Here is a 16,590-nt window from a genome sequence, read left to right as displayed (position 1 = left end):
TATAGTAGAGTAAGTCGTTCTCTCTGTTGTCCAGAGCGGGATTGTCAACTCTATGTCCCCATGGCTTCATTTGCGCGTCCTTATTACAAGTTGTGTCGAGCTCTCCTGGCTCCTATATAATGAGCTCAGTCTCTGCATCGTTGCCACTTAGATCTGCTCCTCATTTTGTTCACATCTCTGTCCTCCCCTGTACAGATATTATTATTGTGAGTGCTCTAGAAGTCTCCAACCATCTAGCAGCTGTGTGTAATTTGAGTATAATTGTTGTTGCATTTTTTCTTGTACTGTATAGCATAAGTTTAATTTGTAGGCCTAGTGAAGTTTTTGTAATTCGTGTGGGGTTCTTTATGTCAGTCATTTTTGATAATAGTTTGTATCTGTAATTATTTATCTCGCATTCACTGAGTATTATCTGGTATCTCATTTTATCAGGGCTGACTTAGATAAATTTACTCTTGCTAATTTCGTGTTAATAGAGGCTATTGCAGTTAACCATATATTTAACCTGTTTTTGCCATTACATTATCCTTATGAGTCCTGAATGTTTTGTTGTTAATTTAAGCATTAAACTTTAACTTGTAATTTTACCTAACTCTTTTGTTTTGAACCTGGAACTTTACGGGACAGTAGTGACTCTTCGTATTCTCACTTAAAGTGTACATTATCTTTCTCTGTTCCGTAACAATATATATACAGAGAGAGAGAGAGAGAGAGAGAGAGAGAGAGAAGAACTGCTTATGGTTGGCGAGTATGAGGAATAGATGAGAGGAATGAAGAGGGCACAGGACTTTTAGGAGAGAAGAGCTGGACAGAGGAAAAAAGAAGAGGGGATATAAATGGAGAGGAGAAGGAGGTTTGATGAGTGAAGATGGAAGGAGGAGCGAGTTGAGAGAGGGAGAAGGGAGGGTAGGAAATGAGAAGGAAGGAGCAGAGGAGCGAGGAAAGGAGGAGGGAAGAGTAAGTGAGGGGAAGAGGACGAGAAAGAAAGGGTCAAAAGAAGCTTCATACATGGCTTGTGAGAAAAAGAAAGAAGTTCAGTAATGGGTAAAAGTTAGGAATGATTCAAGGGCTAATGAGAGAGGTAAAAGTTAAGTGTGTGTGTGTGTGTGTGTGTGTGTGTGTGTGTGTGTGTGTGTGTGTGTGTGTGTGTGTGTTAGAGAGAGAGAGAGAGAGAATGTATGTGTTTATCGGTAGCAAGATGAACAGAACCGTTTAATATTAGAATGCCGTAGAGACGGAGAGCAGCCGACAACATGGGACAGACTTCCTTTCGTTCCAGTAACTATGTCCTGTGATCCATTCAAAGCTTCTCTTGGAAGTGGTCAGTAATTATTAATCTACTAAGAAAGAGACCTGTAATTGTAGGCTCTAAAAGACCAAACAGATAAAGAGACTGGCACACATACAAGAAGCAGATGTATGGCCATACGGGGAAAAAAAAAATCATTATTTGCGCTGGCTTGTTCCGTTACGGTTATCATGAGAGAGCGAATAGGCCCGAGCGAGCAGTGTTTATCCTCAGTTAAATTTGGAAATGAGTGGCCCGGCCTGACACGATTATGACGCTAAGCAGAAGCTAATAACTTTACCCTACGTGGAGTTGACATTCTTTCTGCATGTGATATATTCTTTCAATAAATTTTATCAACTATAAACTCATCCATAAAGGCGAAGGAACCCCTTGGAATCTGGAGTTTTCCAAGGGAGTGTTTGGCTCTTATCGGTGGTCGCCTCAGTTACGAAAAAAAGATTTTCCGCTGAATCACTGCACTTTTTGGCATTAACTCTAGCAATTAAGTACAGGAGATTCCGCCTATATTGTTATACCAGAGGGAAATTGTGATATGGCGCTTGGTCGCTCGTCACGAGCTCACAAAGCTCACGTTACTGGTTAGTTTCACAACAACAGATGCAAACGTTATATGTGCTTATAGAGAAATAAGTTCTTATATTCCACAGTGTCTTCTTCGCACTAAGGGATGTCCATCACTTTCACTCTCCTCCCTAAAGCATCATATCACAGAATGGTTGACATGTGAGAAATTAGTTCCCAAAGTTTTCTTAGATTATAATGGTTAAGCACCAGAATACAGTGAGAATCAGAAATGATGAAATGTTTTGCATGATGGTGGAATACTAGGCGAACTACACTGCCTAATATAGCATCTGCCAGGATGGGTGCGACCAACCTGGACCTTGGGTACGACAGTATTGTTACTGAACGAAACACTGACTAATGTCTCGGGAGGACTGGTATGCATTTCTCAATACGCTTCGTTCATTGTCTTAGTATATTATCAAAATTGTGGACAGACACCTTTATAGGCAGTGTACATCAATGTACCCTTATCTGCTAAGTAAGCCAGTAGTAATAGCGACATCCTGCAGCAAAAAGGGTTAACTAGGATGAAGACGTAAAACGTGCTGTGGAAGAGAAGAGGACATCTATTGACAGGATGGGCAGTAGAAGAATGATGTGGAGAAATGGAGAAGACAGTTCTGTGTTGAGAAGAGTATAGAGAGGTAAAGACTCAAGCAGGGAAGCGTAAGAGAGAGGTGAATGGAGAGCCTGGAAGAAATCCGAGTGCAAAGTAAGGAGAATGTGAGAAACTATTTTGGAAAGAGGTTAAGGAAGTAAGACAGAATGATTAGGGAAGTAGTAGAGGGATGAAAGATGAAAATGGTAGAAAGTTGATGGAGGGGAGAAACTTACAACATGGAAAGAACGTCTAAAGGAATTGTTGATAATAAAGAACGAAAGCAGTGGAAGAATAAGTGGCAGGGGAACAGTTGGATGAAGAGGAGAGGCGAGAAAGGAGTAACAGAGCAGTTGGAAGGACGTATATGAGGCAATGAAGAAAGTCAATATGGGGATCGTCTGAAGGGGTCATGGTTGGTGGCGAAATGCTGAATTACGGGGAAGTGATAACGATAGATCTCTCTCTCTCTCCCTCTCTCTCTCTCTCTCTCTCTCTCTCTCTCTCTCTCTCTCTCTCTCTCTCTCTCTCTCTCTCTCTCTCTCTCTCTCTCTCTCTCTCTCTCTCTCTCTCTCTCTCTCTCTCTCTCTCTCTCTCGTTTCTCTATATACAGGACAGGGAGAAAAAAGTGGATCATACAGGTATTTGTCTACTTAGTGCAATAGGAAAGGCAAGCATTCAGCGGCCAGCTAGAAGGCAGCTAATCGTTTGTACTACCCGGTCCCCAAGACAACGCACTGTCAAAAAACATGACAAGGACCTGTGTGACATACTGGGCATGCCCATGTGATTTTTCAGCTCATCCTACCCTGCGGTATGACATGCAGAAGGTTTCTAATGTCTGGCCAAAAATCGGGCACAAAAGTGCTCCTAGTTCCTGGGCAACTTCCCTCATTCAGTTATAATTTACACCATCGTTGTCAGCTCGTGGTTCCGCGTCTTTTGATGTATGGAACATCGAAATCCGAGGACACACAGATAACGCTTGTTCGCATGGTTCATTCATTCATTCATTCATCATCTAATTCTGTGTTGCCACATGAGGAATATAGGAGCCCGAGGCTAGGCAAGTTGGTCCTGACATTTGAGATGAGAGTGACCAGCCTCGCTCAACCCTGAGTGGCATTACGTGAGCAATAAACCCCCAACCATCCCTTGGATATAATCCTGCACAGGCTCAATCCAACTGGAGAGCCTTAATTATTCATTAAACCACTAGGCGTCATAATTTGGTTATATGTTTACCACTCAGAGTAGTAAATGGTTTTCTGGTGTACAGGAAAACTTTGGCATGTCACTCAGTGTAGAGTCATCCCCCTGGCAGAAGGAAGAAGAAAGAATGAGGGAAAGAAAGACAGAAGAGGAAGGGAAATAAAGAAGAAAGGAAAAGAAGAAAGGGCAATCACCCGAGAGCAGCTTTACATCGAGTGAGTGTATGGTGAGCACCCCTATCATTGATACACTCGTATGGCAGTTTACTTGTCGACGAAGTTTGTGAGATAACTGAAGAACTATAGTAGCAAATAGTTTTAAGCATGAGAGAGGATGTGTACATCCGAAACTTCTTCTAAGATGTCTAGTAGAAAGTGTTAGGAAGAGGAAAGAAGTGTTATGTTGCCTTCATAGATATGGAGAAAACTTATGACAGAGTAGAGAGACATTGAATGTGGATCATGCTGAAAATTCGTGGAGTATATGGAAAATTCCTGAATGTCGTCAAAAGTATGTATGAGGGAGCAAGGGCGGAAATGCATGTGAAGAGTCAGCTAAGTTCTTTGAGCTGAATTTTAGACAGAAACAGGGATTTATCACGTCCCCATGGTCTCTCTCTCTCTCTCTCTCTCTCTCTCTCTCTCTCTCTCTCTCTCTCTCTCTCCATCTATCTACCTATCTATATAATTATATATATATATATATATATATATATATTGTTACATAGCCTATGATTTCATCATCCTTTGTGTAATTTTAACGCACAGTATGCTGCATGTTTGATCACGAGCGTGTTCTGCCTCAGTCCCCCCCTTCTACCGTTATAGTAGAGTAAGTCGTTCTCTCTGTTATACTTTGCGGGATTTTCAGCTCTTTGTCCCCATGGCTTCATTTGCGCGTCCTTCTTACAAGTTGTATCAAGCTCTGCCGGCCCCTATATAATGAGCTCAGTCTCTGCATCGTTGCCACTTAGATCTGCTCCTCATTTTGTTCACATCTCTGTCCTCCCCTGTACAGATATTATTATTGTGAGTGCTCAAGAAATCTCCAAACATCTAGCAGCTGTGTGTAATTTGAGTATTACTGTTATTGCATTTTTTCTTGTACTGTATAGCATAAGTTTAATTTGTAGGCCTAGTGAAGTTTTTGTAATTCATGTAGGGTTCTTTATGTCAGTCATTTTTTATAATAGTTTGTATCTGTAATTATTTATCTGGCATTCACTGAGTATTATCTGGTATCTCATTTTATCAGGGCTGACTTAGATAAATTTACTCTTGCTAATTTCGTGTTAATAGAGGCTATTGCAGTTAACCATATATTTAACCTGTTTATTTGCCATTACATTATCCTTATGAGTCCTGAATGTTTTGTTGTTAGTTTAAGCATTAAACTTTAACTTGTAATTTTACCTAACTCTTTTGTTTTGAACTTGGAACTTTACGGGACAGTAGTGACTCTTAGTATTCTCACTTAATGTGTACATTATCTTTCTCTGTTCCGTAACATAAATTTGGCGACCTCATATCAGGATATTCAGGATATTATCATAAGGATATTGCTTGATATTTTGTGACTGTTTCTTATTAATTATGTCTACTATTACAACACTTGATGAAGCCAAGGACTTTTTGTCAAATGTGCAAACAGTGTGTGATATAGAAAACAGAACAAAGAATGAACTTAAGATTGTTGCTCAACAATTGGGATTTGTTGTTCGCTCTCATCATTCTAAAGATCAGATTGTTGACATGATTAATGAAAGCTTGTTTAATGTAACTCCTCCAAATGAGCAAACGCAGATTGAATTAGCTAAGTTACATCTAGCCCTGCAGGAGGCTCGTGTTAATGAGACAAATGCTCGTATTCAAGAGGCAGAGGTACAGGCTCAGGCACAAATTGAACTTGCCAGGATTCAGGCAGACCATGAGTATCGCATGAAACAAGGTGGAACTGGATCATCTTGCTCTGATGATTTTGATGTGGCTAAAAATGTTAAACTTGTCCCTCCTTTTAATGAATCTGATTTAACAAAGTATTTTCAGTTGTTTGAGAGGGTAGCTACAGGTTTTAATTGGCCTAAGGAGTATTGGCCAGTACTCCTTCAAACTGTTCTCACCAGTAAAGCTCAAGTAACTTACGCATCTTTGCCTCAGGATCAATCTGATAATTATGATGTAGTTAAGAGCTTGATTCTTAAGGCCTATGAGCTTGTTCCTGAAGCTTATAGAGTAAAATTTAGGACAACTTACAAGCAAGATAAGCAATCCCATGTTGAGTATGCAAAAATCAAAGAAGATCTGTTAGAGCAGTGGTTAAATTCTAAGAATGTGGATTCTGATTTTGGTAAATTTAAGCAGATGATTTTGCTGGAGGATTTCAAAAGGTGTATTAGTAAAGATGTAAGCCTATATCTTGTTTATAAAGAATAGATAATTTGTCTGATGCTGCAGTTTTAGCTGATGAGTATGTTCTCACTCACAAGAGATATTCTAAAGAAAAAGGGAAAGCTGAGAGTAAGTACGTTGCCTCTACTCAGAGTACAGGTAACAGGAAGAGAATAAGGATGATGTTTCTCAGGAAGTAAATACCAACTTCACCTCTAGATTTCAGAAAAGTAAATGTACTTATTGTAGTAAGCTTGGTCATACTACGGAGAGATGTTTCAGGAGACAGCGTGATGTAAACAAAAAGGAGTCTTTAAATATTCAGTCAATTGGTCTAGTGTCCACTCTTGAGAGTTCCCAGAATTCTTTAACTGAGTTAACTGAACCTGCTTTGAGGGGTAACTTAAATTCTCATGATGGAGCTCCTCTTTTGAGCAGTAACGTGGGTGACACTCTCAAGAGTTCATGTGCTAATTTCCTGTCTGATGGTTTTGTCAGTCCTCTGGACAGTAATGACAGGAAATCAGTTCAAATATATCGTGACACAGGTGCTTGCCAATCCCTTATGCTGACCAGTGTTCTAGGCTCTAATGTTAATTCCTCTGATGAAACTGTAATCTTACAATGTGTAGGGAATAATTACTTCTCTGTCCCTCTGTGCAGAGTGAATTTAGAGTCTGGTTTTGTTAATGGTTCTGTTATGGTTGGGTTGGTTGAGACACTCCCAATGTCAGGTGTAACTTTCTTACTTGGAAATGATATTGGTGGAAGTCAAGTGTGTCCAGCTCCTCAGTTGTCTAGTGAGCCAGTGGCTGCGTCCCAGGATTGTGATGTCCCTGATGTGTTCCCTGCATGTGCTGTCACTAGGGCTAAGTCTAAAGTTACTGGTGATTTAGAGGATAATGATGATGATGATGTTATCCTAGCTGACACTTTTCTTGCTAATTTGGACCACTCACCAGATGAGGCAGTACCCCGTAGTGTTGATAATTTGTCTCGTCAAGAGTTGGTTGAGTTGCAGGTTGCTGACCCTGAGTTGAAAGGTCTAGCTAACTCTGCTTACAGTGAAGAAGAGTCAGCCGGTGCTTCTACTTGTTATTATGTAAAGTCAGGAGTACTTATGAGGAAGTGGAGACCCCCAACAGCATCAGCCGACTGTGAATGGGAGGTTGTACATCAAGTTGTCATCCTCGTGTTTGTAGGCAGGATATCATTCGAGTGGCTCATGATTCCAGTTTGGCAGGACACCTTGGAGTGAGGAAGACTGTGGCACGCATTTTGAAACACTTCTACTGGCCAGGTATCTTCAGGGATGTTTCCTGGTATTGTAAGTCTTGTCACACCTGTCAAGTTGTGGGGAAGTGTAATCAGACCGAAAAGGTTGCACCTCTAGTTCCCATTCCTCCTTTTTGAGGCGCCTTTCACCCGTGTGTTGGTGGATATTGTGGGCCCTCTTCCTAAGACTTCTTCAGGATTTTCTTATGTGTTGACCATGATTGATATGGCTACTCGTTATCCTGAAGCCATTCCACTTAGAAATATCTCAGCAAAGAACGTGGTTAAGGAAATGCTAGGGTTCTTCACAAAGTTTGGTCTGCCCAAGGAGGTACAGTCAGACCGGGGAAGTAATTTCATGTCGAATGTTTTCAAGCAGTCTCTGAAAGAGTTGGGCATCACCCAGATCACGTCTTCAGCTTACCATCCCCAGACCCAAGGAGCGTTGGAGAGATATCATCAAACACTCAAATCGATGCTCAAGAAATACTGTTTGGAACATCAGAAAGACTGGGATAAAGGTCTTCCATTCGTTGTGTTTGCCGCAAGAGAATCTCCAAATGAATCACTGGGCTTCTCACCTTTTGAACTACTGTTTGGCCATGAAGTAAGAGGACCCCTTAAGTTACTCAAGGAATGCTGGCTGTCGGAGGAAGATGACGTCAACCTGCTGGAGTATGTGATGAAGTTCAAAGAACGGCTGTCCACTGCTTTACAGCTGGCGAGAGAGAATTTAGGAGCTGCTCAGGAGAAGATGAAGACTTGGTATGATAAGAAGTCCAGGTTACGCCACTTTCAGCCAGGAGATCAGGTTTTGATTCTGCTACCAGTTCATGGGCAACATCTTCAAGCCAAGTTTAGTGGCCCTTATTTCGTGGAGAAGAAACTCAGTGATGTCAACTATGTCATCGCCACGCCAGATCGTAGAAAGAGCAAGCAACTATGTCACATCAACATGCTAAAGTTATATCACAGGCAGGACGAAAATAATCCAGTCTGCACTGTAGCTGTTCCACCCGAGTCTGCAAGTGAAGCTCTCCCATGCAGTATGAGCCTGAGTGATAGTTTGGGGAAGAATCCTGATATCATGAATGATCTCCAGACTAAGCTTTCTCATCTACCTCCCAAGGAAAGGCAGGAGTTTTCGGCATTACTGCAGGAGTACCCGCAAGTGTTCCGTGCTACTCCAGGAAGAACCACTGTGTTGATGCATGATGTCGATGTTGGAGACGCAAAGCCAATTAAATTGCCTCCTTACCATGTGAACCCAGTGAAAGTTCCTCTCATCCAGAAGGAGCTTGGCTACCTGTTGGACCACAAGATGATTGAGCCCCGTCAGAGCGAGTGGAGTTCTCCTGTCACTCTAGTCCCTGAGCCAGGTGGGTCACAGCGGCTTTGCATTGACTACAGACGTGTTAATCAGATAACCAAAACAGACACTTACCCTCTCCCTCGTGTGGAAGATTGCATAGACAAGATCGGAAAGGCTAGGTACATAAGTAAGTTTGATTTGTTAAAGGGATACTGGCAAGTACCTATGACTGAACGTGCTAGGGAGATCTCATGTTTTGTAACACTAGGAAAGGCTTTTGCATGTTCGGTAATGCCATATGGTATGAAAAATGCACCAGCCACATTTCAGAAGCTCATGAATGTTGTAACAGAGGGTTTGGCAGGGTGTGTTGTTTATATTGATGATGTATTAATCTTCAGTGACAACTGGAAAGATCACCTATGCCATGTCAGTAAATTTCTTGACCGTTTGGTTCATGCTAATCTTGTAGCTAATTTATCAAAGTGTGAGTTTGGTCAAGCTAAAGTTCAGTACCTTGGGTATGTAATTGGTGATGGACATGTTGCACCACCAGGAGCTAAGGTTCAGGTTATAAGTGATCTTCCCAGACCTAAAAGTAGGAAGGAGCTACAAAGATTTTTGGGAATGGTAGGTTATTACAGGAGATTTGTTCTTAACTTTTCTATTCTTGTATCACCACTTACAGACCTACTGAAAAAGGGAGTTAAATTTGTCTGGACCAATAACTGTGAATCCTCTTTCAACAAACTTAAAGCTATTCTATTAAGTCAGCCAGTGCTCGCTACTCCAAATTTTGCCAAGCCTTTTAAGATGGCTGTTGATGAAAGTGATACAGGAGCTGGGGCTGTTTTGCTGCAAGAGGATGATCAGGGTATTGAACATCCTGTATCTTATTACAGTAAGAAGTTCACTTCACCTCAAAAGAACTACTCAACTATTGAGAAAGAGCTTTTGGCCTTGATTTTGGGTTTACAGCGTTTTTCATTTTATTTGTGTTCTGGTTTTGACCCCATAGTCATTTATACCGATCATAACCCACTGAAATTCCTTAGTAAGTTTAAAGATAAAAATCAGAGATTGACAAGATGGAGTCTACTTCTTCAGGAGTATTCATTAGACATACAGCATGTCAAGGGGAAAGAAAATGTTATTGCAGATTGCTTATCTAGACTTTAGACAGATTGTTTTAGAGTAATAAGAAATTTCCTTTGTAAATTTCTTTTTCTTTGTGGGGAGGTGTTACATAGCCTATGATTTCATCATCCTTTGTGTAATTTTAACGCACAGTATGCTGCATGTTTGATCACGAGCGTGTTCTGCCCCAGTCCCCCCCTTCTACCGTTATAGTAGAGTAAGTCGTTCTCTCTGTTATACTTTGCGGGATTTTCAGCTCTTTGTCCCCATGGCTTCATTTGCGCGTCCTTCTTACAAGTTGTATCTAGCTCTGCCGGCCCCTATATAATGAGCTCAGTCTCTGCATCGTTGCCACTTAGATCTGCTCCTCATTTTGTTCACATCTCTGTCCTCCCCTGTACAGATATTATTATTGTGAGTGCTCAAGAAATCTCCAAACATCTAGCAGCTGTGTGTAATTTGAGTATTACTGTTATTGCATTTTTTCTTGTACTGTATAGCATAAGTTTAATTTGTAGGCCTAGTGAAGTTTTTGTAATTCATGTAGGGTTCTTTATGTCAGTCATATTTTATAATAGTTTGTATCTGTAATTATTTATCTGGCATTCACTGAGTATTATCTGGTATCTCATTTTATCAGGGCTGACTTAGATAAATTTACTCTTGCTAATTTCGTGTTAATAGAGGCTATTGCAGTTAACCATATATTTAACCTGTTTATTTGCCATTACATTATCCTTATGAGTCCTGAATGTTTTGTTGTTAGTTTAAGCATTAAACTTTAACTTGTAATTTTACCTAACTCTTTTGTTTTGAACCTGGAACTTTACGGGACAGTAGTGACTCTTAGTATTCTCACTTAATGTGTACATTATCTTTCTCTGTTCCGTAACAATATATATATATATATATATATATATATATATATATATATATATATATATATATATATATATATATATGTGGTCTTATAAAAGAAGCGTGAGGTTAGGCAGTGAATTAGTGATAGGATGAAGGTTTTGGAAGTTGTCTGTGTTGTTGTTTGCTGATGATATTTTAAAGTTAGTTGAGGAAGAATGGTAGTCATGGCTGAAGGATGAGTTTGGAAGTGTGTGTAAGAAAAGATAATCTAAAAGCGAACGTGGCAGTAAGTAACGTTACGGTATTTGAGGGAAATAGAGTCACAGAGTTTATGGTCTGGATGCTCAGGAAGAGGAGAACATGAGTGTCTTCAAATATTTCGGAAGTGTAATGAGCAAGGATATTAAAGCAGAAAATGAAGTGCATGCGAGAGCAAAGCATGGAAGACAGGCTGCTGATTAACTCTTAGCAGTAATAAGGAGTAAGTTAAAAAAAAAAAAAAAAACTTTGTGAAAGTACTGTAATCTCCATTCTAGAGCACGAATGTGAAGTTTGGACCTTGTTGACGAGTAACAAATGAAGAGTTAGAGCATTGAACATGAAATATCTAAGAGGAGCATGTGGAGTTAGGAGGAGAGAGAGGCAGGCAAGTGAAGAAATGTTGGTGTGGATGAGCTAGAATGCATTAACCCATTAGTGGCCAGAGTTCCCGTGGGAGGGATTTTGCTGGACGGGTACTAAGCTTACCGCCCTGCCTCATAGTCCCTTCCGCGGGGTTTCCTTCTTTATTAAATTTTGAAAATGCCCAGTTCTTTCCATTATATTGGACGCTGGGCACCAATGGGTTAAGATAAATACTCCGAGGTAGTTTGACTATGAGATAGGTTGACCATGTGAAGAGGGTGGAGGATGTTAGACTGACAAGGAGAGTATGTATGGATGAGCTTGAGGGAGGGAAGGGGAGACCGAGGATGAATGGAGGAATAGAGTGCAGATGTATAGCCTATATGAGAGGGATGTATGAGTTGGAAGGAGGGCAGGCAGATGGCAAAGGACAATGTGACTTTGGAGCGATTCGTTTTTGTCCACCCCTTACGGGATTAAATCGTCTGACAGTAGACAAATTGATATATAAACCTTCATTGTGATTTTTTTTTTTTTGGCGTGAAAAAGAGTTGAGATGTTTTCTTTCAAGATTTTTTCTGTAGGTGTATTTTTGGGTAGGTGGTGGCGACCATCATCCACTCACTTGATGTAGTGCTCCCTACTTCTTCCTTAGCCTTTATCATTCTTTTTCCGTGCCTGCCCTCCTCTCATCCTATTTCTCCCATCTTTCCTGTCACTACTTAATGCTTTTCTTTCTGTTACAGGTGGCTTTACATTGAGTGACAAGCCAAATGGTTTCCTGTAAGCCAAGAAACTATTTACAACGCTGGGTGGCAACCATATAACCAAACCATACGTGCTCCCTACGTGTCAAGTGGGTTGGTGGAGGGTTAGTGCCCCTCCCTGTAAAACAAATAACTCAGAGTCAATTGGCCATCCCATACGGGATTATGGCGTCTGGCAATAGATAGATAGATAGATAGTATTTTTGGCTTCCTTGCTGATGCTGAAACTTTATTTTCAATTTCACAAGCATTTTGTACTGCTTTAAATGACTGGTAATATTTGCATATTATAAGTTTGTATGTGTGGAGCGAGAACAGTGTCGAAGAGAGAAGGGTTAGCAGTTACTGGAGACTACACTGAGGATAAACTTTTCGTAAGTGCTGATGGCAGGAGAGTGATAGGGGGAATCCTGAGTTAACCTTTCTGTTCCATCACGTTGTAGTTATATAATTCTTGTAATTTCCAAGCGCTTCATTCAGGTTAAAGGACTCTTTTCAAATCGGAGTGGTGTGATAAATCTTCCATAAACTTTTTCACCACTTGGTTGCTTTCATGATGTGAATAAAATTGTCCGCAGATATCAGGAATAAAGAATGCGCAGATAAACTGGCAGGATCAGGTGGCAGCAGATTTCCCAAGTCGTCGAGGATACTAGCCCAAAACAGCGAGAACTTCCAGCGAGTGTGGATACCGGGTAGTGTATTAATGAGGGCTGAATGAGAAAAAAAACTTTGCCCAGCTGAGCGCACTGAGCATTGAAGGGAGTGAATGCTGAGTGGAGGATGTGATGTGGAAAAGGATATTTAGCAGGGAAAAGAGACGAGATAAGCTAAACTGAGTAAAGTGACTAGAGAGAATATGTCTTATCAGACGAATATTCTTAACGTTTAATGTCATTTGATGCCCAAGTGTAGTCATACTGGAGAATCGATTTTCCTAGTTACTATGGAGACCCACTTTACCTCAATACAAAGACTCAAAGAATTCCATGCATCTACGACTTGAGTCTTCAAGCAGTGTGGGTGGCCGAGTTCCATCTGATGAACAAAACTAGGGTTTAAGATGATGATCGGAGGGTGTGCCGAGTAAGAGGGTGTAGAAGTGCTGAGGCAAAGGTTGTGATGAGTTTAGGAAGATGACTGGGAGAGTGATGAATGGAAGAGGATGTGGAGTATTTAGTTAAGAAAGGTGATGGGAGGGGTATGTGCTGAGCTGAGGATGACAGTGTGTGTGTGTGTGTGTGTGTGTGTGTGTGTGTGTGTGTGTGTGTGTGTGTGTGTGTGTGCAATGTAACTTTTAACTTGTGTTAATAAATTATATACCTGTGTGTGTGTATGTGTGTGTGTGTGTGTGTGTGTGTGTGTGTGTGTGTGTGTGTGTGTGTGTGTGTGTGTGCTTATATACTGCTGTATTTTTATAAGGTGGACTTAACGACTATTCCGTCAACATGTAAGAAACTTGAGCATGCTTACTTTCTGGCTGTGGTTGTTGGACCAGCACCACGCCCATACTCACAACCATCTTTAGAGGGCGTTCTATACTTACCCTGCCCCAACATCCACAAGTATGTGGCCACTCCTTTCCACTCGCCCTACCAATATTTGCATCCGCATCAAATTCCTAGAAAAAGATTTTCCTTTGCACCCCGCTTGCCTGTCTGCAGTGCCTACTGTGCAGTCCACGTCATGGTAAAAAATACAAACACTTAATGTTCATATGCAAAATGTTTCAAAGCGGAGATCCTTTCCGATTCTTATCAATGAATTGTGTAATCAAGATTAATTTTGATAGTTTTACTCAACAGAGGGAAAACCATTGCAGTCACAGTTTAGACAGTATCTAAGAGATCCTTCCTACTTTGAAGTATGTCCCCAGTAGGAATAAAAGTAGAGACTTAAATAACGAATTTATGAAACACGTATTCATATTTCTCACGAGTAAAGAGTTGTCCTGTCATTAGTGAGGCAAGGTTAGTTGGATTTTGATATATCGTATAACATAATCCATAAATGTTGCGAGTCTGCTAGCTCTCTTCCCCGCTCGAATATATATAGGCCTATATATATATATATATATATATATATATATATATATATATATATATATATATATATATATATATATATATATATATATATATATATATAAATCGATCTATCTATCTATCTATCTATCTATTTATATATAATCTATCTATTTATCTATTTATCTATATATCTATATCAATATATATCTATATATATATCTATATCTATCTATCTATATATATATCTATATATATATATATATATGTAGAGCTTACTGCAGTTAAATTTTGCGAAGTATTGCCTTTTCTCTCATTACGAATGTGTTATTTAGTCGTGTGATCCCGTGCATAATCAACATTACCGACAGAATCGTAATGACGACCCAGCACAGGATTTTCTGAGCCTGTGGTTCGTACTGATAGAAGAATGTCTATCAAATAAAATTTTTTGGCGGTAGGAAGAATAATACCGATAATTCAGATTATTTTGCCGTCAGAGGGCTAATATTCTCTTCTGTAATATCGTGCAAACTGTTTCATCATTAATATGATACAGATTACACAAGCGGGAGATGTTCTTTGTGATGTGGTCATATAAACCATGAGCCCTCGCATGTAGCAGGGATTGGAATTCCTCAAAAGCGAACATGTGATGAATATGAAGTTATGGGTCGGTCACATATTTTTCAAAATGTCCTGTTTTGCACAAACTCTCCCCCATTGACCAACAAGAGGTGGCAAGTTTCTAAATGGGCCTCTTTTTAACGAAATATGTAAATGAAATCGCACAGGAAGAGGTGGCAGGAGGCATCAATTAAACCACAAATACAATGTTGTTCTGCACAGGGGACACTCCTTCACCACGAAAGGTCCCCGTAACGTTGAACATAATGTCTGGTCCTAGAAGCAATACAGTGGAAAGTAGTATTTGCATTGGATCCAGTAAGGCGTAATAAGCAAAGCGCAAAACTAAGGTTGTGGCTTAAGGTTACCTCCTATATCCACGTGTGCAATATAAGCACAGAAAATAATGTACTTACCTGATAAATCGTCATCCACATGGTAAATTATGGTACTCGGCACAACTTAGACTCAAATTATCGTTGGCTAAGAAGACTCCTCGTCAGTTTTCCTAACCTATTTATTTTTCGTGTAATATATGTTGATAAAAAAAAAAAAAATAACACTATCAGCATGTCATACAGGGAGCAGCTGTGAAGGGAGAGGCAGTAAGAAGCTTTCTAAACTGACGACAGTTCAGGCCGTACGGTCGTATGAGCAGAACTTGAGTAGTAAACGAGTAGTTTCTGAAGTGAATGTATACGTTACTAAGATGAAGATTCAATTCGTCAACATCATCATCATCGTCATCGTCATCATTAACATCATCACCATCATCACCGTACAGGCCATTTTGAGTAATACGAAAAAAATTTACTTCCTCCTCCTTCCTCTTTATCGGTCGTAATGTGCAAAATCGACTCTTTACTAAGAGGACGTTATACATTTCATTCTGCCCACCTTCAAAATGGATTATACCTTTATATCCTGTGGTCCCTTCGAGTGTACCTTTTCATTACACTCTGGCTACCTTAACACGATGTTATTCAGCGTGGTAAGAGGTTAAAGCCTATATCACGTGGATAAGAGAGCATTACTTTTGAATAAACTGTTTAAGAATAAACTGTTGATAGCCCACTACAAGATGGTCCACTGTGTGTGTGTGGGGGGGGGGGTAACTGGAAGTATTTTGGATACCTCCACTTACCCCCACCCTCTCCTTTATGCTAGGTGTACTGTACAGTCACTCATAAAAGAAGTGGTAACTCGCTAGCCAGACCCTACGTGTTTGGTCTTACAGATTCAGGTGATTCGGTTGGTGGTATGGACTCCTATGCCTGTATGAACCCAGTTTCGAATATTATAAAATTTCCTGGTCGACTAATGTGGCTATGGCGAGTTTGAAACTACTGTTCATAATTTTGTTTTGATAATGATGTCACAGGATCACACTGCAAAGTGTGAAAAATTATTCTACGGGAAGATAATTTCATTTCAAATGAACTGTAATTTAACTCTTACTTAGCACACTGAAACGTACCGACCATACACCTGCTAATTATTTCCATATCTCACTAGTCATAAAAATTTGCTCCAACAACAATCATAACCTGTCATTCCGTATCCCGTGACGCCATGTATCATTCAGGGTGACATCACCAACTGGGAGCTACTATGGCAGAACATGTCTAAGAAATACCATTGATAAATCCTGTAACCTCCATCCTTGTCATTTATTATGCTTAAAAAAATAATAGCACTTCCCTTGAGGTGAAGAAACTATTTAGGCACCATGCATCATGCTGGCCATTTTTTTTTTTTTTAAGTTACATCAGCATGGTGAAGCAGGTATTCCCCGTTGACATTATTATTGTTTAATGTATTCTGGTAAACTACATAAAACAATTGTGATCATCATGACTGTGATTCATACATTCTGATCAGACTTGA

Source organism: Coenobita brevimanus, chromosome 53 (assembly GCF_032717465.1).
Source record: "Coenobita brevimanus isolate Jiangsu-jjx chromosome 53, ASM3271746v2, whole genome shotgun sequence".
Taxonomy (NCBI): domain Eukaryota; kingdom Metazoa; phylum Arthropoda; class Malacostraca; order Decapoda; family Coenobitidae; genus Coenobita; species Coenobita brevimanus.
Note: the sequence above shows the minus strand (reverse complement) of the source record.